Genomic DNA, 24,425 nt, shown 5'->3' with positions numbered 1-24,425 from the left:
ACAATAAGGAGGACATAGGGGGCGCCTGGGTGGTTAAGCCTCCAACTCTTGGTTTCGGCTCAGGTCATGATCTCAAGGTGGTGAGATCCAGCCCCGAGTTGGGCTCCCTGCTCAGTGTGCGTGTGGGGGGGGGTTGCGGAGTGTCTGTTTGAGATTCTCTCTCTCCCTCTCCCTCTACCCCTCCCCTCTGCTCACGTTCTCTCTCTCAAAATAAATAAATAAATCTTTAAAAAAAATGAGGACATAAATTCCACTAAACAAAGTTGAGTGTGTGCTAGAGAGGGTGCGCACATGAGTGAGCACGCATGCGTGTCCCAGGTTATTCAATTGATTGCATTTTTTCTGCTCACATTCTCTCTTGATGGAAAGGTTGTCCACTCCTCCTGCTTACATAGACCATTTACATACCTCCATCATAGTCCTCATGACATAGTTCAGTAATTTTCTCTAATTATCTCTCTTCCTCACTTCTTTAAGCTTGACAGCGAATCTTAATCATGAGACTCCCTATAGTTGTTACTCAGTGAATGGTTTTGATTGAAATGTAGAATCGAGTGTTTTAATAGTATAAGGTTTGCTTACAAGCCTATTTATTCTTCATTTTATTTGTATCTATATATATTTACATGTGCATTGATACTTCATTTTGAACTGTTTTAATTTAAAAGCATAGATTACAAACAGAGTATAAACAAAAACCAAAATAAGGGTGTGTATTATTTAATTATACAAAGCTCACCCTAGAATATATCTAAAATACATTCAAAGACTTTTTTTGTTGTTGTTTTGTTTGTCAAAGCTACTTCTCTAGCCTTTCCTAAAGGGCATTAAGTAGTTTTTGCCACTTAGTAAAAGCATGGCGATTTGCCATCTAGTCTGGCCTCAGTTTCAAAGTCTGTAAAATGGGAAGAGTAACATCTATCTCATGACAGTGTGTATTGCCTAGCCTAGTTCCCCAAAAGTCTATTAGGCCCCTCTCCTCTGTCCCATGTTGAAAACTAATTTTTAAAAATACTTGTTATAGATGAATTTGGCAATACAATGTAAATATTGGCCAGTAGTCGAGGAATATTTTCATATGTGTGGAGTGTGGTGGAAAATCTTTAATTTTCATAGCTTCACGTTCTTTATCATCATCTTCAGAAAAGAAAGTGAAGGAATGGTTTATTGACTTATTCATTCACTCAACAGATAGTTATGGGGTTTCGTATTTGTACTACACACTGTGCTGAGTGCTGAAGATTAAAAAAAAAAAGAGCATTGGTTCAGGTATGGTCTCTCCCTGCCCCTTGAACAGATAGAGTCACCCAAGATCTACTGACTTGTGGCAACACCCAATTACCATTCATGCCTGGGATGAGTGTTGTTTCTAATCTCCTTCTTGCAGAATTTGCTTCTGGCCTCCTCACCTCAGTCTCTGCTCCATCTTGAAAGTTTTACTAGCATTAGTTAAAGATTTGTACATGTGTTTTAGTATTTAATTCCTTCTAACACATTGTCTCATCACAGATATTTAACCCACTGATTTTTTTCCTTTTTGGTAATTACAATAAATTTTAATTCTAATCACCAGTTAAAGAGAATATCATTTCCCCTTTCCAATATTGTAGAAACTAACCTGACCTAGAAGTGCATTTGCATTTATTAATGTCAAACATCATCTAGTTATCTGTAATTGTGATTGGAACCACATGGGGGAAGAAAAGAAGCAAAAAAGGACTTGCCTACCTCAGCTGTCTAAATTCGACTAACAATATTTGCAGGTGCTGGGAAATTTATTATAAGGTTGCTGCCAGGGCACACCTTGATTTACCCTTGAGGCATGGCATTAGGCCTCCAAGTACATAACCCAGAAAAGAATTGTGCAGGTGCAAAATGAATCCACAGATGATTTGCCAAATGCCTAGTTTTGCACTCCTCTGATTCTGAAGACAATGTCATTGGTCTGATTTGTATTAACGTTTGATAAAATCTAATTATAAATAAAGACTAGAAAAATATTATAGAAACAAAGGATATTCAACAATATGAATACAACCTTGAACAATTGGAAATTATTCTGATGGCTTTCCCGACTCCTAGCCCTGCCCTTGCCAAGTTGCACAGGTAAAGCTCCCTTTGCAAAGATGGTACATAACATTCCATCCATATGATTAAATCTTCTGGCATAGACAGGACTGGATATAGTACACAAATAATATTTTTCACCAGAATGTTCTTTTTGTTTAAGTGATGAGGGAGTGGGGAGTGTCTGCAAATGGGGAATTTTCAAGAAGCTTAGTTGCTCCTTGCATGCATGACAATCTCCCTGGCAACAACTGCAATTGCTAAATACATAATAATAATTTCTTCACAGTAAGAATATGAAATAAGCTATTAACTCCAGAGCTAATGTTAATTTAGAATCATGGAAAGAGTATAATTTTGGAAAGGAAGGGTGCGTTTTTGTAAATTTCTTCCTCTTTTGACATTTAACTTTGAGGCTGGGGGTAGATAGTACAGATTACCAGGATCTGAGTTCTGGAACAAGGCCTAGACTTCGAATGTCTTGCATGTCGTTACCAAGCCCACAGTTCTATCTTGTTTTTTTGGCCCTGCCACACTTTCTGAGGTCTAAGACGGTTTGTTTTCTTTTGTTTGTTTCTTTGTTTTACTTCTACCAGAACCCATTCTTGGTCATGTACCATATTGCTAACATTGATCTACTTGAAATCTGTGTAAATAAAAATGGAGCTCATTTTCATGTCTCTACTTTAGAACTGCAGTTTTTCAAAGAGCAGTGTATGGTGAACATTATTACTAAAAGTTCACTGAGAATGAAAATTTTCTCAATACTCCCCTAAGCTAGATTATTTTTCCCTAAAACCAGTAAAACAAATAAACAAACAAAACAAAACAAAGAAGGAAAAACAAAGATTAAAATGAATTGATTTATACTGTTAGATGGATCCTGAAGGATGAAAACATACTTTCTTAGCCCCTTTTTCTTTTTTTTTTTAAAGATTTTATTTATTTATTTGAGAGAGAGAGAGATAGTGAGAGAGAGAGCACAAGCAAGGGGAAGAAGGAGAAACAGGGGAACCTGACGTGGGGCTCAATCCCAGGACCCCAGGATCATGACCTAAGCCAAAGGCAGCTCCATAACTGACTGAGACCCAGGCACACACTTCCTTTGGTTTTATTGATAAAGAAACTAAGGTCTAATGATGCTAATTTAATCGGCAAGAATACAGCAGACCAAAGAACTATGAATGGAACCAAGGAATTTGCTTGTAAATCCAGTACCATTTTCACTCTTCAGTGCTGCTGGATTCTATCTAAATCACAAACCAGTGTTTTCAAAATAGAGGCCCCAGGTCTACTTGTATCACTGTGATGCTCCTCACACTATAGCTTCAGACCCACCTCCTGAGATTCATTTTGCAGATCTGGAATGAGGCACTTGGATCTGCATTTTTAACAGCCACCACCCAGGAGATCTGATTCACACCGAGATTTGAGAACACTGCTTGCATTGTGATGCCTTGGATCACTATGTAGACAATAAGTGCTGATTACTTGCTTCCCACACATTTCCATTAAAATGTACAAAATATCTCCAATTCAGATACTGGTACTGAGCCTCTTACGAAAAAAAAATTTAACATGTAAGATTTACCTGGGCTAATCTATTTAGTCAGTGAAGCAATAGATGGAGTATAGGATCTGGTAACACAAATTAATTCTCATCCTATAAATGGTGTGCACTGAGTCAAAATCAACTGTTGCATTTTACTTCTTCAGAGAAGCTGGCAACTAGCATTAAACAGGATGGAGTAGATATCTTTTTCTCTAGCTAAAAGCTGTATACAGATGGGAACGGTGAGATCCCCGATAAATATTCAGCTAGCAGCTGTTGATTATATCCAGCCCCAAATTCAGAACTGGTGACATTCTGAAAAAGGGTAATAAGTTCCATTTACCAGCTGAGAGATGACACTGTTGAGAGTCAATATTAATATTATTATGATCATCAGGAACATACTAGTACCCGTTTATTTGTGAAAGTGATGATACGGTTTTCAACTGACAATATTCAACAAGAATCAGATAACATTTTTCATATCACGTTTTGATTTTGTTTTTGTTTTGTCTTAAGAGAGTGAGGGAAGGAGGGGACTGCGAGATACTTCATATTGAAGTTTGATTGAAAACAAGCAAATGCCTGCATCAGTCTACATACAAGACGAGGCCTCAAGTTTTCTCATTTCAAGCCTGAGTAATTTAGATCATCTGGAAGGCACGTGGGTGCAAGGCCACAGTTTCTAGTCAGTGTCAGTTGCCTTTGTACAGGAGACAATCAAGCAGCAAGGCACACTGTAATTTTTCTTTTATGTTTCAAAGGGTTCTTTAAAAAGATTGTATTCTTCCCTCACATTTTCATTGCCACAGCTGGCGGCTCCCTCCTAAATGGTATATTAGGGCCCTTGAGCACTTGATGTCTATCTTCTCTTACTTGACTGACACGGTGTGTGTCAAAATGTAAATAGTCTAATGCAGAAAGCACATGAGTTCAAGGAGAAATTATAAGACTGTTTCTGAAATGTCTCTGATGGGCTGTGCTCTGAGAAATTTCAGCCTGTGACCTTCCAGACTTCTCTAATTCTAAGCTCATGGGTTTATAAAGTGTGCTAATGACCACACTAATCTATACCCACTGAAAGGACTGAAATGTTCTCTCTCCCCTGCCTGAACACACAGCACTTTCTGCAGTAATCTAAAGCAGATTATTCACAGCTTGTGATATAGCCCTACAATTCCTTAGAGCTAAATTAAATTAAGCCCATTTCAGATTCTTTTACTAGTTATTAGGAATAGTGCATTTCATTTTTAGAACCTTGCTCTAATGAGAGTTCTGTTGTTAATGAAATCATTACGCATCGATAATGCTGTCTGCATCTGACCAATAGACAATTGAATATAGTCTTGGAATTCTAGAGATGGCAGGAGGTTAGAGACTTAAGACCATTTAGTTGGGCCTCCCTTCACCTTATTTTTCAGACGCAACATTCTCTCTAAGCTGATTTTAACTGCTAATCCTGCACCTGCTCCTGTGAAGCATCGTCAGATGCCTCCCCCTTTTGCCACAGAGCCACTATCTTGAAGGTGAAGATGGAGCAGAATCTTTATCATGGATCCTGGTAGAGGGAGTCAGATTCTCTAAATGCTGGTCTCAGATTTCTGGTTCTTTCCTTCCTCTCATCGCTCTTGCTTCCCACACTTGCTGAGGTTTCAGGTTTTGTGAGATACCCTGCTAAGGATAGAGATTTTGAGCTAAGCAAGAAAATGTCTGCCCCCAATAAACTAACAAGTAGTTGCAATTGTGCATCAGTAACATAAGATAAATATTAAAAGAGATATTGTGAGGATGGAAAGGTGAGATTTGCTTGCAGGATGATGAAATAGCCCTGTCTCTCCAACCAGATGGCTCCTTGTTCCTCTCTTACATTCTTACAATACCTCAGAGCTAATGGTTTGGCATGATCAGACTGGTCCTACTCCCCCAAACATACCTTGGCATTTCATACCTCCCATTCTTTACATGTTTCATTTTTTCAGAGAATATTGCATAATGTAATGGACAAAATGACTCCTACCAAACATGGCCCTCCACTGTTTCCCCACCTCTAGAAAGACACACATGCTTCCCACACACTCGCACTAACTCCATTTTCAGTGTGTGCATTGTGAGGACAATTTACAAAGATTTAGATCATTTTTTGACCTCATGATTTATTCTGCTTTTTTGAGGAAGTAATAGGATCATTTAAGCCCATCTCAAATTCCATAACTAGTTCAGTTTACCAGACCAAAAGACTGTCTTCTTGTGTCATTGTACATTTTACAGAAATGTATTCTAAGCTCTAAGCTCCTGGTCTCTAAGTCACATTGTCAAAAACCAAACTTTGCATACCAAAGGGTTTCAACTTGCAAGCAGAAAAACTCAGGGCTACAGGAACAATGAGTTCTGAGTTGCTAACAGACTAAGTATGGACTCTTTATGGACTAAGTATGAAAATTATTTGGCTTTTACAGCTAATTGGTTGCCTAGAGGTCCTCTTTCTTATTTGGATCAGGATAGGTGAATCTGCGGAACAAGGAAGTCTAGAGATGACATGAACTAACTTGACATTTGAGGATTGGCTGGTTATTAAGATTTCTAAGAAAAGCTATGAATTCCTGTAAGATTAGGTTAAGTTTCCTTTATGTACCTGCATTGCCTGTCTCCATTTTGTCCTTGACATAGGGACTCCATTTTAGTTTGATTCTACAATGTGATAAAGGTAATTTGTCTATCGGGGTCCACAAAATGGAGGCTTCCCCAGTGGTGTTGCACATATCACAAATGAGCTGGCATATGGGGAAATGCCTCATTATCAAGGAAATGTAACATACATCAATCACAATCCTCTAACTCAGCTTTAGCTAGCTTACCTGACCCTAGAATATAGACCTGATAACCTTAAAAGGAGACCTCTGACCTCCTAGCCAATCATGTCTTCTTTCCATGGTGCCACTTCTAACATTCTCTAAAACTCACTCTTGCCCAAAATCCCTCTGAAAAAATGCTCCATTGTTTGTTAGGCACTGGACTTCCTCAATCCATGTATAGTTTTACCTTAAATACATTAGATCAAACTCATTAAGTTGTTCTATTTTTGTCATGTGACAGTTATCTCCTGGGGAAACGTATTTATTTCTGAATTTGTTGTTATTAATACATTTGAATATAATTGTGTATTTGTTTCTAATTTGATAGGATTGGTTTACATTAGCGCTTCAGTTAATTTTAAAAAGTTAATATATAGCTTCTAATAGAATACGGGTATCATGTCCTTAAATCTCCTAAGTCACTATTTATAATTTTTTTTTTTAGGTTGGGGTAATGTTATTGATGGTTAATTTTAACCATTACATATCAATTCTTTTTAATCATGCTCTAAAAAGGATAATCTCACTTCATAATTCTAGGAACCTATTGTCAACTAGGATGGAAATGTGGAGGGGACTAGTAGGATCCAATATTAAGCAGTTGCTTCATCATTTCATAGTGGACTTTTTACATCAATTGAATAGGTAATACATGGGTTTCAATGTCAACAGGATGATAAAAGTAATTCATATTTATACAGCATTTTAAATATTAAAACAAATACCAATTTATTTCATTCTCATAACCCTATGGATAGAAAAATTATTATTAATAGATGAATCTTTGATGTTTTTCCCAATATCAGAAATTTAAAACAAAGAAAAAAACCTCTCAGGTAAAAATATTCAATTTGCCTCAAAATGAGAATTCTTGGAATGTGATTTAGGTTTACTTCTTTAGAGCTTTGAAGAAACAGCAGAGTCCAGCCATACCCAGGTAGAGGTACCAACACTCATGAACTCCATAGGCAAGGATATTTTCATGCATATTTACATCACCTAATTCTTGCTGGTCAGGAGCAGGGAGTATGTATGGATGATGAAAATCCACAAATAATCAACAACAAACTTCTTTGGCTCAAAGGGTTTACACTTTATCCCCAAGGAGGCTTTGGCCCTGATCTCTACCTAGAAGGAAAAATTGGCTCCTCTTTCTTCTTCCTTAGATCCCCTTCCCAGCTTGTGGCCATGAGACTCCCCTCCAGGAGTTTGTGTAGTATCTCCATTGGAAGTCATCTTTTTTTCATCACCATCTGGAGGTCTTTTCCCAGGCACTTTAGTTACTCCTCCACCTGATTACAATATCCCACTGATCCTGTTTTGCACTCTCTGCTTCTTAACAGCATCTCTCTTTGGTGTCCCAACACCATAAGGAAGTTAATAATGCATAATGAGCTTGGACATCAATAGTTGGAGCTGTAGTGGACTAAAATTACCCTTCTCTTTCATGTCATCATGAAGGCAGAGTCTGATCACAGGCTCTGTGAATTCCCATGTTGTCAGGATAGACATAGGTGGATGTTTTGTGAACAACAGTAAGCATGTGAGCATAGGCCAGAGCAAATGTGCCTCTCTCCCTCATTCTATTTCATCTGGAAAACTGATAACTCTGCATCTGTCCTTGAAGAACCAGCAACTACTAGTCTGGAAAAACAACCTTTGTCTTGTAAAATGCACAATATAATCTTTTCAGTTTCCACATAAATCCAACTTGTCGTTCATTACCTTTGGGTTTGTGTTGCTTAATAAATTATGATGAGCATGCATAGCCACACTTTTTAAAAATATCTCTTTTCTTTAAGAACATGGTAGAGTCATTGCTTAGCTATGTCAGAAGCTTCCAAAATCATATTCTTTATTTTCCTTTAGTACATTAATAGAAAGGAAAATGGTGTCTGCTTTATGAATTGATTGCTTAGAAAAATAAAACACTCACAAAAGCTATTCTTTGGTAAATGAATACATGAATTAACTAATCCTTTGAAACAACTTGGGTACATGGACAAAACATTTGATTTGGGGAGCGGACAAGAAGTAGGAGGCAATTTGGGATCACTATTTGCTCCAATGAGTGTAATTATTGTGTAAATTGTGGCTCTTGACAAAAATCTCTGAGTCCTGTTGAGATGTTGTTAATGCCCCAGGAAGAAGCCTGCCTTCTCCAGTGTGATTGCTTACAAAGATGCTGCTGCCTCCTTCCTCCTTTTCCCACAGGAGATGGGCAATTTGCCAGTGTTTCATTTTCAAGTGCCATTGTTCACCTAGAGCTTTAGGAAAAGCTTCTGCTTTTTTATTGTTAATCCGAGCCTAAATGATGATCATTTTTTAAAAATCCTATAACATTGTATAACAAATTTATTAGGCACTGACATTTGCCACTACGGCACAAAAAGCTTTGTCACTTATTTTTTAACTTAACAAGTAATTTGGTAATTTATGCAGCCCTGGAATGACTTTATTGGTTTACGAAATCCCCTTTTATGAGTACTGCATTGGAAAAATTATAAATCTAAAGCCGTTTCAACAACACCTTTCAAACATCATTCTTCAGTTACGATTCTGACAACAAAGCAGCATGGTAATGTTTATTACATGATTTAATCCTTTTAATGTCATATTTTACATTGCATATGTATACACCACTGAAGAAAAACAGTCCAATTGTCCTACATTCGAAGGAAGTAAGATACATTTATTCATTAAAGAAATTGAAGACTAGGTTAAAGATGTTAATGATCGTCAAATATGAGCTCATGCTGGGACCTTATGTGTATTAGGTTTGGCAGTCTTGGATTAATTCTTCATATTTAACACCCACTACACATTCAGGGGAGAAATTTCCTGTGTTTTATCATAAAGACTGAAGCGTGATCAAAATGGATGCCAGAATTTGAAATCGTTCTAAATGGTTCCATGCAAAAATGTAAAGCAGCTGATCTTTGCGATTATCACTCTAACATCCTTTGCATCTTTTTCAGCACGCGCCCTCCTCCTACCCTCACTTGTCATGGCCTGCCTGCTGCCCAGCACTTGTGAGCTGTCACTTGTCCAAAGCCCCCACCATGACAGCATCCTTATTCTCCCTACCTTTCCCATTCCCTTCATCCTCAGTTCAAAAATTTCCTCCAAATGTTACATTCTTTAAGAGTCCTGTCTTTTCTAGAGAACAAGAACATTGATTTGTGTTTAGGAGTTAATAGCTGGTAGAAGCTATTAATGTGACACCCTTCCCAGATATAATTTGCATTTAAACAGCTGCTTTTTACTGAAAGAAGTGGAGGATGCTGAGGATTTCAGACTCTGAGGCAGGGCCAATGAGAGTGATTTTTTTTTTTTGCCAGGGAGCCCTTCCTAGTACCCCTCAGGTGTTTAATCTGCTTAAGCAACATTAGGAGGGAGAAAAACAAATAAATACGGCTCTGATTTGATTCCCAACTCTGATAATTACTGGCTGTGTGACCTTGAGCTAGTGCTTTAGTGTCTTCAATCATAAAATAGGGCTAATAAGGTTTTATGAGGACTAAATAAGTAAGATAGCTAAAACTCCTGAAAGGTTTACTGTTACAAGAATGTCAGTTAAAAATCTTTGGGTTACAAATGACAAAAATCTAACTCAAAACAGACATTCTGATATAGCAGTGTTGTCTAGGAATGTGTATTTTTTAGCAAGCTAAACAAGGGTATATTCTGATATGGTATCACACTTCAAAAATCACTGTTCTAAGGAATCAAGGAATATTCCATAGACCAAAAAAAAGGGGGAGGGAAGCAGGAGATGATAGAGAATATAATGGTCCAGATCAAAAATCATCTGAAAGATGGGGAAGGCAACCTTAGTAAGTCATAGAGAGTACAAATAAGACTGAAATGCCGCGACTAAAGTAAACTGAATTAGTCACTAAATATTTACTCAAGGCTAATCTTTGACAATGGAATGAACTCTAATTATAGAACTCTAATTATAGAAATTACCTCTAATCAGGGAAGGTAGTTGGACCACTGTAACCGAACTAACACAAGTTTGCACCTTAGTGCGTCACAGATGGAAACTGCACCAAGTGGAGCTGTCACACACAGAAAACTTTATTTGCAGCAAATAAGGAGATCACAGCAAATGACTTTCAAAGCCGTGACTCCCCGAACAAGGGTGAGTGGGCTCCTTTGATCTAGGGTTAGGATGAATATTCAGAAAGGGAAGTTTTGTCATCATATATAGAGGCAGGCATAAGGTGGTGTGCCTTGAGGAAACATACCTACACATACATTGTGTGTTATGTAAATGAGGTTTGTGCTCCTCCTTGGGTGGAGATTTTAGTATTATTAATGGAGGCAAGCAGGGGCAAGGGGCCCATCCTAAGAGGAAACTACCCTTAAAAGGAAAAAGACCCCATCCTGTTATTCTACACCACCCTAGAAGGAGCCCCCCAACCGTTTCCCATGTAAACAACTACCTGATAGGCAGATGAGCGCGTAGACAAAATCCTAATTGGGTGAAAGGTGCATGGAGGGTTAATCAGATTAAACAACCCACCAACATTCTCATAAAAAACCCTTAGACTTAGAAACTCCCACGGCAACACTCTCAGGTCCCCTCCCTCTTCAGGAGCTTTGCCCAATAAGCTTTGCTTTGCTGCCCACCACTCTTCATCTGGTCTACCTCTTCATTCTTCAAAGCAGCATGACCAAAAACCCCGGACACTAAAGGAAAAGAAATCCTGAAACATTATAATGAGGTAAAGGTAGCTGTCCGTCACCCTATGGGTCATTTCATGGTCCATCTATGCAGGCATGAGTTGGGGGTTGAGTTCAAACTGGTCTGGGTGGTCTGGGCCATCAGAGCTCTTTATCAGGGTAGTTGATATTGCTTGAGGGGTAGTTTCACTTTCCATCAAGGGATGCTATGCTGTCAAATCTTTTGCCCAAGTTAAGAGATAGCTGGAAAGAAGAGCTTAAGAAAGAATGTGGGACAAAGCTCAGTGGCTACAAGCAGGTGGGCAGTAAAGGTCATATTTTGGGGTTTAGTTGGTGACACTACTATCAGTAACCTGACAAAAGGGGCAGAAAACGAAAGAGGTACCAAAAGACTGGAGATGATAAAATGTAATCCCATTTTTCTTTCAAGAGCCAAAACTTGGATTCTTGCAGATCCAGGACTATGAATCTTGACATCAATATCAAGAGAGATTACCAAAAAGAATGTTGAATGAAAGATGTCTAAACACTCAATGGAGAACATGTTACTCATTGATAACCTATATCGATTTTCTAAGAAAAGGTCAGACTATGTCTAGTTTTAATAGAATTATTAGATTGGTAAATTTAAATGATCAGGGAAAACTGGCATACAAGATGTCTGGAGTTCAATTGTCCATGAGTTTATTATGAAAAAGAATGAAGGAATCGTTAACTATCAGGGAGGAAAAGCTTTTCCTCTACCCTCTTAGGCTCAACGACTACAGCCCTGTGAATTAAACCAACAAAAGACAGATTGACAAGAGAAAAGGCAAATGATTTTTATTAATATTTCACATGCACAGGAGTTCACTGAAAAGTGAAACTCAAAGAGGTGGTTAAACTTGGGAGCTTATATACCATTCTAACAAAGAAGAGGAGATTTGGGCTTCACAGAACAGGGAATCTTGGGGAGTGATGAGGAAAGACATGGAGGAACTAATGGAAGATAAGGGTAATTTCAGTAAAGTTTATATATGCAAACTTTCCGTGGTGTTGACGGTCCTCTTCCTGGTTCAGGTGGGGTAGGAAGGCAGGAGGTGAGGAATGGGGGCTGGGGGACGGAACACCTTCACAAAGGGAAATTGATGCCCTGCTCTGCTTTTAGATAGATAAGGGGAGGACAGAGAATGCTTCCTGAATATATTGATTCTCAATTACTTTTGGTTCAAAATAATCCTTACACCAAAATGGCCTATTTCGGAGTAACATATTCTGATGCACTTCATAACCAAAGATCTTAAAGTAGTGATTCTCTAATTTTTGGCCTCAGGATCCTTTATGTTGTTAATATTTATTGAGGATAGGAAGACCTTTTGTTCATATTGGTTGTATTAATCAATATTTACAGTATTAGAAGTTAAAACCGAGAAAAGTAAGTGTTAAATAACTCACTTAAATAATAATAATAAACCCATTATATGTTAAGATATTTTATGAAAATAACTATATTTTCAAAATAAAAAAATAATGAGAAGCAGTGCCTTCTTTTACACTTTACAGATTTCTTTAATGTTTGGCTTCATGGAAGATAAATCCTCACATCTGCTTTTGCATTCAATTTGTTATGACATAGAGAAAACACCTAGTGTTCTATTGTGCTTCAATTGAGCATCTATGTAGGCATTGTCCAAGACACACCTGTCCACCTTCTCAGATTCTGATTCTGTGGGAATTATTTACCATTCTGTAGGTAGTTGTAGGTGCCTGAAAGATGTATAAAGCCTGTCTTTTTTGGTAGAGGTTCAAATAACTTCCCCTGAACCCTGTGGAAAAAAACAGTTCTGCCTCTGTTTGCAATTCATTTCAACATTCCTTTGCCCCATACAAAATTTGGGCCTTTTGACTTTTCTTTTAAACCAGTTCCCTCATATGCCTGGTTCTCTCAGTTTAATGAACAAAATAACATCTTAAATGCATGATCACTTTATATCCAAAGGAGAATCAGGATTTTACCTTTTTCTAAAAACAAACAAACAAAAGTATCTTCTAACCGTGAAATCACTTGTGATGTAGGATTGGAAATCTCCACTGCAGAGAATGAGAGTGAAAAATAAAAAATAAAATCTTCACAGTAGAGAATGAGAGTGAAAAATAAAAAATAAAAATAATGCCTTAGTTTTATTAAATGTAGTTTTAATTGCAGACCCATCCGCAAAAGATTTTAGAGACCCCCAAGGATCTCAGATTCATACTTTGAGAGCTACTGTTTCATATTTTGAGAAGAGCAGTATCATTTAACACAGATGATAAAAAGGATATTTTTTGAAGTCAAAAAGATGGTGTGGGAAACCCAAAATGTATTCTGAACGAAAAATTTAAAGAAACCAAAGGGTACATTTTAGCAAAGAAAAGAGAAAATTTAAGGGGTCATGATATTAATATTCAAATATTTAGAAGACTCAATGGAAGTGGAGATTGATTCCTCTCCCCTTGAATTCACTGGAATTTTAGTGACTTGCTTCTCAGAAGTAGATTGAAGAATAAGCGACACTGTATAACGTCCAGGTCATACAGGTGGTAGAGCTTACCTGATCACCGCTCTGGACCGTCGTCCTTGAAACCCCAGCATGTTGTGAAGAAAGAAGCCTAGGTCACATGGAAAGACCACATGTAAATGTTCTGGCCACCAACCCAGGAGAAGGTTTAAATCAACAGTCAGAATCAACCACCAGGTGTCTGAGTGAACAACACTTCAGCAATCAGTCTTTGGACCCCTCCAGCTGAAGCCGAATAGAACAGACACGCTGATGACTGCCAAGCTCTGTCCAACTTGCAAAGCATGATGAAAATTTATGTTTTTGTTTTTTGTTTTGCTTTTGTTTTTTGTTTTGGTTTTTTTGCCACTAAGGTTTGTAGGTGGCTTGTTATGATACGAGAAATATCCAAAACAAAGAATAATTACTTCTTGAAGGATTATCACAAATTTTTTTGTGACAATTAGATGGAGTCCAATATTTGTTGACTATAGGAAAGATTTTTATAGTGAAAATCCATCCAAAAAATGCAATCATAGAATGAGAATGTTTCATGTTGATAGAATTATACCTTATGGTTATCATGTCCAATTCTTTTATTTTCCAGATGAAGAAATGTAGACTCAGTAAGGTTAAATGATTTGCTCTTCTACTCTTTAATGGCTCAGCCAGAACTAAAACCAAGGAATCCTGAATCTTAATTAACTTCATTTTCCACTACACCATTTTTGTTGGGACGTCTTGGTTTTCCTACTTCCATAGCCCTTCAAAGAGCATGACTTCCTGTTTGTCAGGAGTATAATATAATGGAGAACAAGGATGATGGGTTTTTGACTAGATGATAGACAAAGACCTTTCCAAACTAAGATGTTATTATTCCATGACTTAAAAAGGACATGTGTTTTCAGGCTTATGAGAAGTAAGGGTCTTTTCTAAGCACACTACTTATACCTCTCTATGGTTCCTGTCTCCCAAAATAGTAATTCATATAGGTTTTTTTTTGTAATTTTAAATATTTGAGTGTTTCCATTGTTAATTATCATTCAAAGAGACTGAGAGTCTCAGCATGCATTTCTGTACTCACTAATTCATTCTACTGATATTTGTTAAGAGCCCACATGTGCTCCATGTTTTATACATTTAAGAGACTAAGACTATTAATTCCATCTCATCCAACTCCAATTCTTCCAAATGTATTTTCATCTAATTCACTTTTTGTACTTATTCAATTTTTCTTTGTGCTAATTTTACATATTTAAAAAAGGTAAGAATTAATTTGCTATTTTTATTAAATTATAGATTAATTAGTAGAAAACATCAAAAAGAGTAGAATGGAAATATATTGCAATTATAAGAAGATGTAGGGACTTTTGTCACAAGGCTACGTTGGTAAGCTGGAAATATTTAAACTGTCACTAAACGGAATATTTGCTTTCTTTTTTCCATTATTGTAGTTAAGTATATGAGATGTTTGGGGGGGGGTGGAATCGAAGCAAAAGGCAAATATTTTCCAGAAGGAAAAGCATTTTAATGTTAATTGCTATTTCTGTACAAAATTTTGAGGAAAGCAATGTAGGTTAATGGTTGATAGGGCAGATCTATAACTGAACTGCTTGGAGTCATATCTCAGTGAGTCCATTTCTTCATTGCCTTACGTAGGATGAGTTACAAACCTCTTTCCACTTTCTTCACTTGTAAAATGGGGATGACCATGATAGTATCAACTTCACGTGATTGTTACAATGGGTAATGTGGTTAATATTTGTAACAGGACTTAGAACAATGTTTTGCCACATGCTTTGTGCTGTAAAGACATTTGTGAATTAAAATATAGCCATGGGATAATACTTTGACCATTCTCCTCTTTCTTCTGATTAATTAAGAGTTCAGTTTTGCCGATTTACCTAACATTTTAGGAATAACAGTAGTCTGTCCATTTATATTTTTCCTTCCATTTTTAAATCCTCTAAAATTTTAATCATAAAACTATTTAAGCTTAATCTATACTGTCCATTTAATTTTAATCTAGTTACATTTAATATTTACCTCAGGATTTTTGCTTCAGGGATATTAAGAAAACTTTATTCACTTCAGAGGTGGAGCGGAGATACGTTCCTAAATTTTCATTTTATTTACAATATTATCTTTCATTCACTTTTAATCCACCTAGATTTTAAATTTTTGTGTGGTGTAAAATCGGCATCTAATTTTTAATTATGCATACAATTAGCCAGTTTCCCAGTGACATATATTAAGGCCATCCATATAAAGACATGTCCGTATCTTTGCCATATACCGAATGTCCATATGTTCATGGCTCTAGATTTGGAGTCTTGAATGTAATTCGATGGTCTATTTTTTTTCCTTGTGCTTTGCCAGACTTTTTTACTTTTATAAATTTATGGTAATAGCCAATCTTTACCAAGCAATGATGTATCATTCAGGACGGTAATTACCAAACTATAGAATGAAATGAGAAACTTACCTTAAAGCAAACAAACACAAGTGAAAGACATGCAATCACTGAGGAGTGAAGTAAGGCAAGAAGAAAGTGAGCAAATGGAAAGCAAGAATCAGTGAACAGTCCTCAAATGAAAAGCTTATTAATTCTCAAAGTGAAACTATTGTTAGAATTACAAGTCTAATCTCCACGAGACTGACCGTATGTGACATTCAGACAGCTGTTTTAGCCCATTTATAATCTATTTAAGATACTAGCTTCCATTACCAATGCAAAACTTGATCATTAGCAATAAACCCTGAAGAATTAGACATCATAACATGGAAATTTTCAATGGGTCTAGGATGCCCTGGTGTCACACTGACAGGTGGGATATGTAGAGCGTGTCATTCTCACCTTTCTCGGCCTTGGTTGTAGACCTAAGATAAGAAAGGGGGTGAATGAAGACTGACAAAAGGAACTAAATCACTTAAAAAATGTAAATAATCAGAAAGCTGCTTCCAATGTGACACAGTTTTGTCTATACACTGTTATCTCCAGACAACATTTTGAAACGTATCCCTTCCTGTTGGCTGCTAATATTGTAATCGTGCTTTATCCTGGATTTTCATAAGAATTCTGGAGGATTTGAGGAAGGCCAATTAATCAATGCCAGAGTAGATAATGATTTATGACCAGAGTAAAAATAGGAGTGCAGACGTTTCAATGTGGTCCCTTCTCTCTGTTGACCAGAATTGTTTTTTTTTCTTTTTCTTGGAATGACTCCAAACATCTTGCTGGCAAAGAGGGTGTATTTTTTGAGATAGCAAAGTTGTTTATTGAGCCACTGAGTTCAGTCAGCATCAGTAACTCCCGCAGCAGAAGGAAAATTGGTAAGAAAAGGCTTAGTGTAAATCTTTGAATATGGAGGAACCCATCAGCTGGTTCAGCAAGTCACAGAATGGGACTTAGAATGTGAACACATTGCATATAGAGTGTGTGTTTGTGTTTGTCTATTTTAGAATATATGGGATAGTCTCTCCCTATTCAAGCATTTTTGTTACACTGCCACATTTGTACCTAAGTATTTTGATATGTTACTAGCATAGCACTCCCAGACAAAAGAAAAGATATATATATTATTTCCCTGAGTTCCGTTTTTATCCTTCAAGATATCTGGTTCAGATATTCAATCAGATTTTATTACCTTTGTTCCCAAATCATAAATTGTTTAACAAATACCCCATCATTGATGTGTATCATAGATTAAGATAATATCTTATTTCTTTGATGAGTGATTATGGGACACTACCTTTATACTGCTGAGATTTATGCTGCTCTTTTCAGCAAAAGCGAGTGTAGGATGGTGAAATGAACAGTAATAAAGTTGGCAAGCTGAATGCTTCTATGGGTGTCTAATGTCTGAGAAAGGAGTCTGCTTTTATGCAAATACAAATTGGCTGTGAAGCTTGTAATTCTAGAATCCAAACATCTAGCATGTGTCCTCTGTATGACCCAATGTGATTTGAAAGACAGAGTAGAGACAACGGGTGGAGAGGGCAAGGACTGAGAAGGAAAATATTAATGTTGTTTGTGGATATTTGTTAAAGGTCACTGCCTGTTAAAGAAAGAGACTCAGGAATGGAAGTACTGCTAAATTACAATCTTGGTAATAAAAGAATAAAGGACTGATGTTATTATTTTTCTATAGCAACAACAAGGGTTAATTAATATCTAACACTGCCTTTGGTATTGAGTAAACTCATGATTTCATTTTATCAAGTGTTGTTGTGAATACTAACAGTGTTCCTTTTGTGAGAAGGAATAACAAACAGGAGGAGCGCTACGACCGATAGATCCAACTTGTAAGAAAAGCCTTCTGCAGTCTGAGAGTTGGTAGCCAAGGACCATTCTGAACCATACTAAAAAGTTACTGGGTCCTCAGTAACCACTGATATAAGAACTGGACACTGTGTCTTTATATTCCTATAATGGGTAGCTATTGCCCAATACTCTGCTTTCTGGAATTCCTGCTATCAATTAAGGATTCTGTCAATGTAGGCTATGTTTTCATGACTCCATCTTTTAAGCACCATCTTTGGTCCAAGAGTATAAATCTGACCAAAGTTGGTAAAAATAGAGTTCTTTGATTCTTGGCCGAAGTCACTGGTCCAGGCCTAGGAACTTGACCATAGACTAATCAGGATAAGTCTCTGAGTTTTAAAACTTTAAGATGAAAAACATAGAAGGTATTAAAAGCCATGTTTTCTGCCACATAGAAGAAACTTTTATATTGAGAAAAATATAGTCAGGCAAATGGCAGCCCAGCTAGTACATAGACTCCTTCAAGCCCTGCTTCTAGGAGTTCCTAAGCCTTAGCTGTATCCCCAACTTTCTTATGTACTGGATGTTCATTTATACCTTACATTTCTTGAGTTAAAATATTGCCTGTTTTGTGTAATCAAGCCAGTTTGGGATTTTGTCACTTGCAATTCGGAACCCTAACTAATACAATTGCAAAGGTCAATGATTTTCGGGTATTCTGGACAGAAGGATTGCTATGTATTAACTCTGGTGTACTATGTAAAAAATTATGGTACAAGATTTCTGTCTAGAATTGACCAAAACTTTCTTTTAAAAAAATACTTATTTATTTATTTTTGAAAGGGGGGAGGGGCAGAGAGAGAGAGAGAGGGAGACCCAAGCAGACTCCCTACTGAGCGAGGAGCCGGATGCGGAGCTGGATGCGGGGCTCAATCTCACAACCCTGAGATCATGACCTGAGGCAACATCAAGAGTTGGACAGTTAACCACAACTGAGCCACCCAGGTGCCTCCAAAACTTTTTTAAATAAAATTATTTATATAAACTATATTTCAAGGATTATGCTGAAGAGCTTATGATAGTTCGGTATTACACAAATCAGTACAAGCATAATTTTAATCCTTTTATAATGTGATTATGTCAAATAGAAGATACTAAGTCATTCCTCTTTTTATTCCATCTCACCAAAAACTGTAGATTTTCTATATACAAATTAGTTCAAACTTGGATGACGACTAAGTAAAAATAAAGGTGGCAAATCAAAAATAGATTTGATGTGTTTATCTCTTTGCAGAGCAAGATCTATAATATTTCCCCTGCTTTTTGTTCAGATTCGCTGATACAGCAGCTACCATGTAGCAAACAATGAAGAAGGAATTCATAGTCTTGTGGAAGAAAGTAACAGTGAAATCCAAACAGCAGAGAGAGAGAGAGAGGCGAGAAGAATACCTACCTATGAGGGCTGGGTTGTGAAAATAAAAGTAATTCAAATTCGGGAAAGTGTCTTAGAAAGAGAAGGCATAAATGTGTGCTAGATGTAAGTGAACTCCTTCTCCATCCCGGACCCATTCCTCACATTTGTGTTGATCTGTGATCTGTACATGCATCATTGTCCTTTGCTTTCTCTTCTCTATCTTCTTCAACTTTTTATAACTAGATCCACTCATTTCCCATATGCAGATTCAGCATACCCAATTTTCCTTAATTAGTCCCAGTTGAGCCAGAATAAGTTTTCACAGCAGCCGTACTACCCTGTCCTTAATTCCAACCTAATCCAATGGGGCTTTCAATTGTTATGTTCCTATATTTACCATTAAAGGTCCAGTCATTACTTCTTTCCTAAGTGTCCCTTGCTGCTAATTTCTGTAAAGAGGAAATAATGTTTTATATCCCATGGGCCTGCTGTGATTATTAATTTTTAAAATAGAGAGAAAATGCTTTGACAAATGACCCTCATAGTTTATCTATATTTATTATTTTTATTAGTGATATCTATATTTATTATTTGCCTTCTTCCTATCATTGTTATTATTATTTGCAGACATTATCTTCCAGGGCCTAATGATGAGTGCATCTATATCCCTCAAAATAACATTCTGGTGTTTGCCCTAGTTTTCAGGATTGATATTCTTTCTATGGTGCCCCATCTTAGTTCATAATTCATTTATTTAGTTAATATTTTTCAAAAAGCAGCAGGTAAAAGGAGGCTTAGGTTAAAGACAAGAGATGAGGCAATGGGGGTAGCCACAAATGACCTAGCCAGTTCAGCCTTGGGAGAGATGGAGGTAAACAGGATGGTCATATCCGTATGTCATAATAAAGACATGGGTTTTTTATTCCTGAAATGGGGTGAGAAAGACCTAAGGAAAGAGGTCAGTGTTTTATTAGGCTTTTTTAAACCATGTAACCATGATCCCTGAGCTCAAGAAGAATACATGTAGGAGGAAAGACTGACATATAAACATACAATGTAATACAGGGTTCAAAGTGGAACGTATGAACAAATAAGAATGCCAATAGCTAATAGTTATGGATACATATTACATGTGAAGCACTGTGCCCAACCCGATGGTGTGCTGGAGCTCGCTCTTATCCGTACGTCGGATCCATTCTGGCACATATCTATTCAATTCTACTTTTAGTGATGCCATGGTGCTATGAATCAGGTCTTTTTTCTTTCCTTTTCTTTTCTATTTTCTTTTCTTTTCTTTTCTTTTATTTATTTATTTAAGAGAGAGAGAGCATGAGAGAGAGAGATCATGAGCAGTGGGAAGGGGCAGAAGGAGAGGGAGAAGCAGACTCCCTGCTGAGCAGGGAGCCTGATGTGGGACTTGATCCCTGAACCCCAGGATCATGACCTGAACCAAAGGCAGACGCTTAACCAACTGAGCCACCCAGATGCCCCTCTTTTCTTCTTTGTTTTCAGGGAATGTGTGCAAAGAACAAATAATGTCTGCTACATTCCACCCATTTCAATGGTGAGATCCATTCAACCCTCACATTAAATTTACTGTACTAATTCCTCAAGAAGGTGCTTGGCAACACTTGTAGGAAAAAAAAATAAAGACTCAAAAGAAAGATCAGCAGGTGAAGCTAGAGATCAGCAGCCTTCACTGCTGTAATTCGTTCTCAGGCTTAGGTGATATTCAACATCTGCCTCTTTTCTCTCACTCTTTGGCCAACATTTCTGCTGCTCTGGGTTAATGAAATGGTGGGGTGACCCAGATCTTTGTACCTCAAGTGACTGAGCTCTTGGTACTGTGCCTTTGTTTGGCTATGGTCTGTTCCCGGTTAAAAAAAGGCTTGAGATCACCAAGGATGCCATAGTACATCTCCAGAGGCTCAGATAGACTACTTTCTGCTACTTTGCATGAAAGCAATTTTACCTCCTCACAATGATCAGAGTCAATTACCATTGCCAATATAGTAAACTTCTGTGTGCAAGTTTATTGGCATGAGGAACTTAAAATGGCCAGGTGGAAGTCATAATTTTAGAACTCTAGACCTGCCAAATTTAAAATTGCTAAGGCAAGAGGCACATAGTCTCTAAATGGGGCACTGGGAGTGATGGATTCATATATTCGAAGTATCAGAGACTCAGGACAAAATGGCCATTAGCTATAAGTATATACCATACCTGAATTCAATTCTCCAAACTAGCAAGGTATTATTTGCAAGTTAGAGCTTTAGGCATGGCTTTGAGTGGTCATTGCAACATTATATTAGACTGTCAGGCTTTGAGTAGTTTAGAAAATAGTAAGGCTAATGATCCTTTGGGCTGTGCTCAATGTTATGATCACTTTTCTGCAAAATGTGTCCTTTGATCTGAAGAAATACCATATGAGATAAAATGTCAGTCAATCAGACACCCTGTAAGCCTTTAAATACTGATCAAGACTTAAAGGGCAGGAAAGGAAAACACATACCAGCACATCTGTCAATTATTGCCCATTCCAGGGTAGATGAGGTCTGATGTAATCATTTTGCCACCAAGTGGCTGATGAATTTTGAGAACTGATAACACTTCAAGGGCCCATTATCAAACTCTGTTGATGACAAGGCAGACATTTAACAACAAAGATAGCTGTATCAGACTTGTTAGAATACGCTCATGCTATTGGACTCATGTAAAGCCACCACCTCTTTTACCATGCCTAGTCCATTTATGGGTCTCCTGTGTGAGCACTGGCTCAGATGAGTACAGAGGGTAGTGGACATACTGAATGAGTCCTCCTGGCCACCACCTTCTTTAGTGCCTCCCAGTTGGCATGAATGTGGGCTTCAAAGATCTACACACCCATGAGTACATCCATATGCCTTTCTCTAGATTTTTTCTTCAGTCTTGCTCTTTCAAGCCACTGATCAATTAGCCAAGCCATTTCCAAATGGTTGGGAATCTCGGTATGTCATTATCACAGGCCACTCCTTTCTTCACGTGAGATAGAAGACCAGATATACTACACAAACTCTGCACCCTGGGAAGATTTCTTTCTTTCCACTGTCTTCCAGGATTCCTTATGCACAGGACCATCAAGATCCCTTTGGCCTATACCATGACATAGAGCAGGAAAGTTAAAGTATCACTGATCAAGACTGGAATGTATATTAATTACTGTCTGCTCTGGCTGTAAATATATTCATCCTATTAAAAACTCAAGGCCTAGGAAATGACCACAGGGTGAATCTATGTTTTCTCTGGAATTGGACAAGAACTCCACTCATCACTTGGCATTTCACTATAATGGGTGACCACAATGGGATTTGGGGTCCTTGGTCTCATTAGAGCTGGAACCTGTAACCAACAACTTTCAAAAAATTCTGGGTATTCCACCACACCCAATGTACATAGATTCCTTTGGGGAAGGATTGGATGAATGGCTGTAGCATAGCAGAGTCATTCCTCAAATTCACTTGATCTTCTTCAGTCAAGCCCAGGTCTGGAAACTGGATGAGGAATAATGGTTTTCCACCATGGTGGTTAATATCAGTTTATCTGCCTTTAATCTTTTTTTTGGAATATATATATTAAGCTAAACTTTGTTGTTTGTCCATTTTCCTGGTTCTTGCGAATACCATGGTGAATTAGCCATAACCATAGGTCCTGTGGATCAGAGCCCCCAGGTTTCTATTCCAACCTTACTACCCATAATAGTAAATACACTCACTCTGTGTCTGATGGTTAAATGCTACCACCTAGCCTCTGCTATTCTGTAATCATATCATCCCCACAACAGCGGGTGCGGTTTCACAACAGCATTTCTTATTATTAATATTGGCCTCCGGTGGATAGCCATCACTCCACCACTGAGCTTCCATTTGCTGGTTCCTCTTTCACTCGGTGCTTTTATTAATAAAAGAAGTGTCCTCTGAGCCCTTTTAGAAAACATAGCTATTTGGTAGGTTGTTTAACCTATCATAATAGACCTATTCTTGCATATCTACTTCTCTGAGTATTTTTGTTCCTTCCTCAACATTCTGACAAATATAGTTCTGTCATCTCCAGGCACTTTGATGTGAACCATCATAATATGGACTGTCCTTCCAGGAGCCATTTAAACAGTGTATTAAGTCCAAGCCCTTGTTAGGGTGTTAAATCTGAATCATGAGAAAGAGCCCCCATATCATTTAAGCTTCCCAATCCAGCTTTAGATACGACTCAGTTTCTGGAGGACAGTCAAGTCCACTCCAAGCTAAGTGTTCTTGATTCTAGCTGTGATATACTATCCAGATTTTATTGTTCCTTCGGTGAATAACCTCTATCTTCCTTTAGTAGAGTTAGTACTTCCTCATTCGGTCATCCTAAGACTTGATTCTTGTTATTGATGTCCTAGCCAGGAGGGGTACTTTTCAAGGGAGATTTCAGTATGGATTCAGGGAAACAGATGTTTCTGCATGGTCTTTAGGAAAGTAGATATTGCTCTTTTCAAGCAATAGTAAGTGGCCACTTCTGTAGACACAGAAGTTTCCAGGTAATTTTAGGTTCAACGTATTCAAGCATATCTACCCAAATATCTTTGTAGAGATTATGGGATTCCAGTCTCTTCCAGACTTCAGAGTAGAGACCTGACAAGGCTATGAACTTATCATTCTTTGTAGCTCTGCTAGATTCACGCTTGAGTTCTAGGCCTGAACCTTAGTGTGGTCTACTCTTTGGCTCCAGATGAGAAGAGTCTCTATTAGTGCTACCATGGAAGAACTTTCACTTTCATAATATGCCCTGAGTTGGTCATTGACTTACCTGAATTTGTCATTCTCTTTCTTTAGCTCATCAGTGACACCTAGCAAAAAAGCAATCAATTCCACAATTCTAAAAATAACCATTACTCCTACATTACTTGAATGCTAGAAATATTGTATAAGCCAATACACCATCTTCCACCTTCAGCCCATTCCAGTTCACCACAAGGGAAGGTTTTGGTAATTGTAAGGCAGTTTTGTACCAGGAGTTATCATTCATCCAATTTTCACCAGTAATTGCACCT

The sequence above is a fragment of the Halichoerus grypus genome, chromosome 1 (genome assembly GCF_964656455.1).
Source record: "Halichoerus grypus chromosome 1, mHalGry1.hap1.1, whole genome shotgun sequence".
NCBI lineage: Eukaryota > Metazoa > Chordata > Mammalia > Carnivora > Phocidae > Halichoerus > Halichoerus grypus.
Note: the sequence above shows the minus strand (reverse complement) of the source record.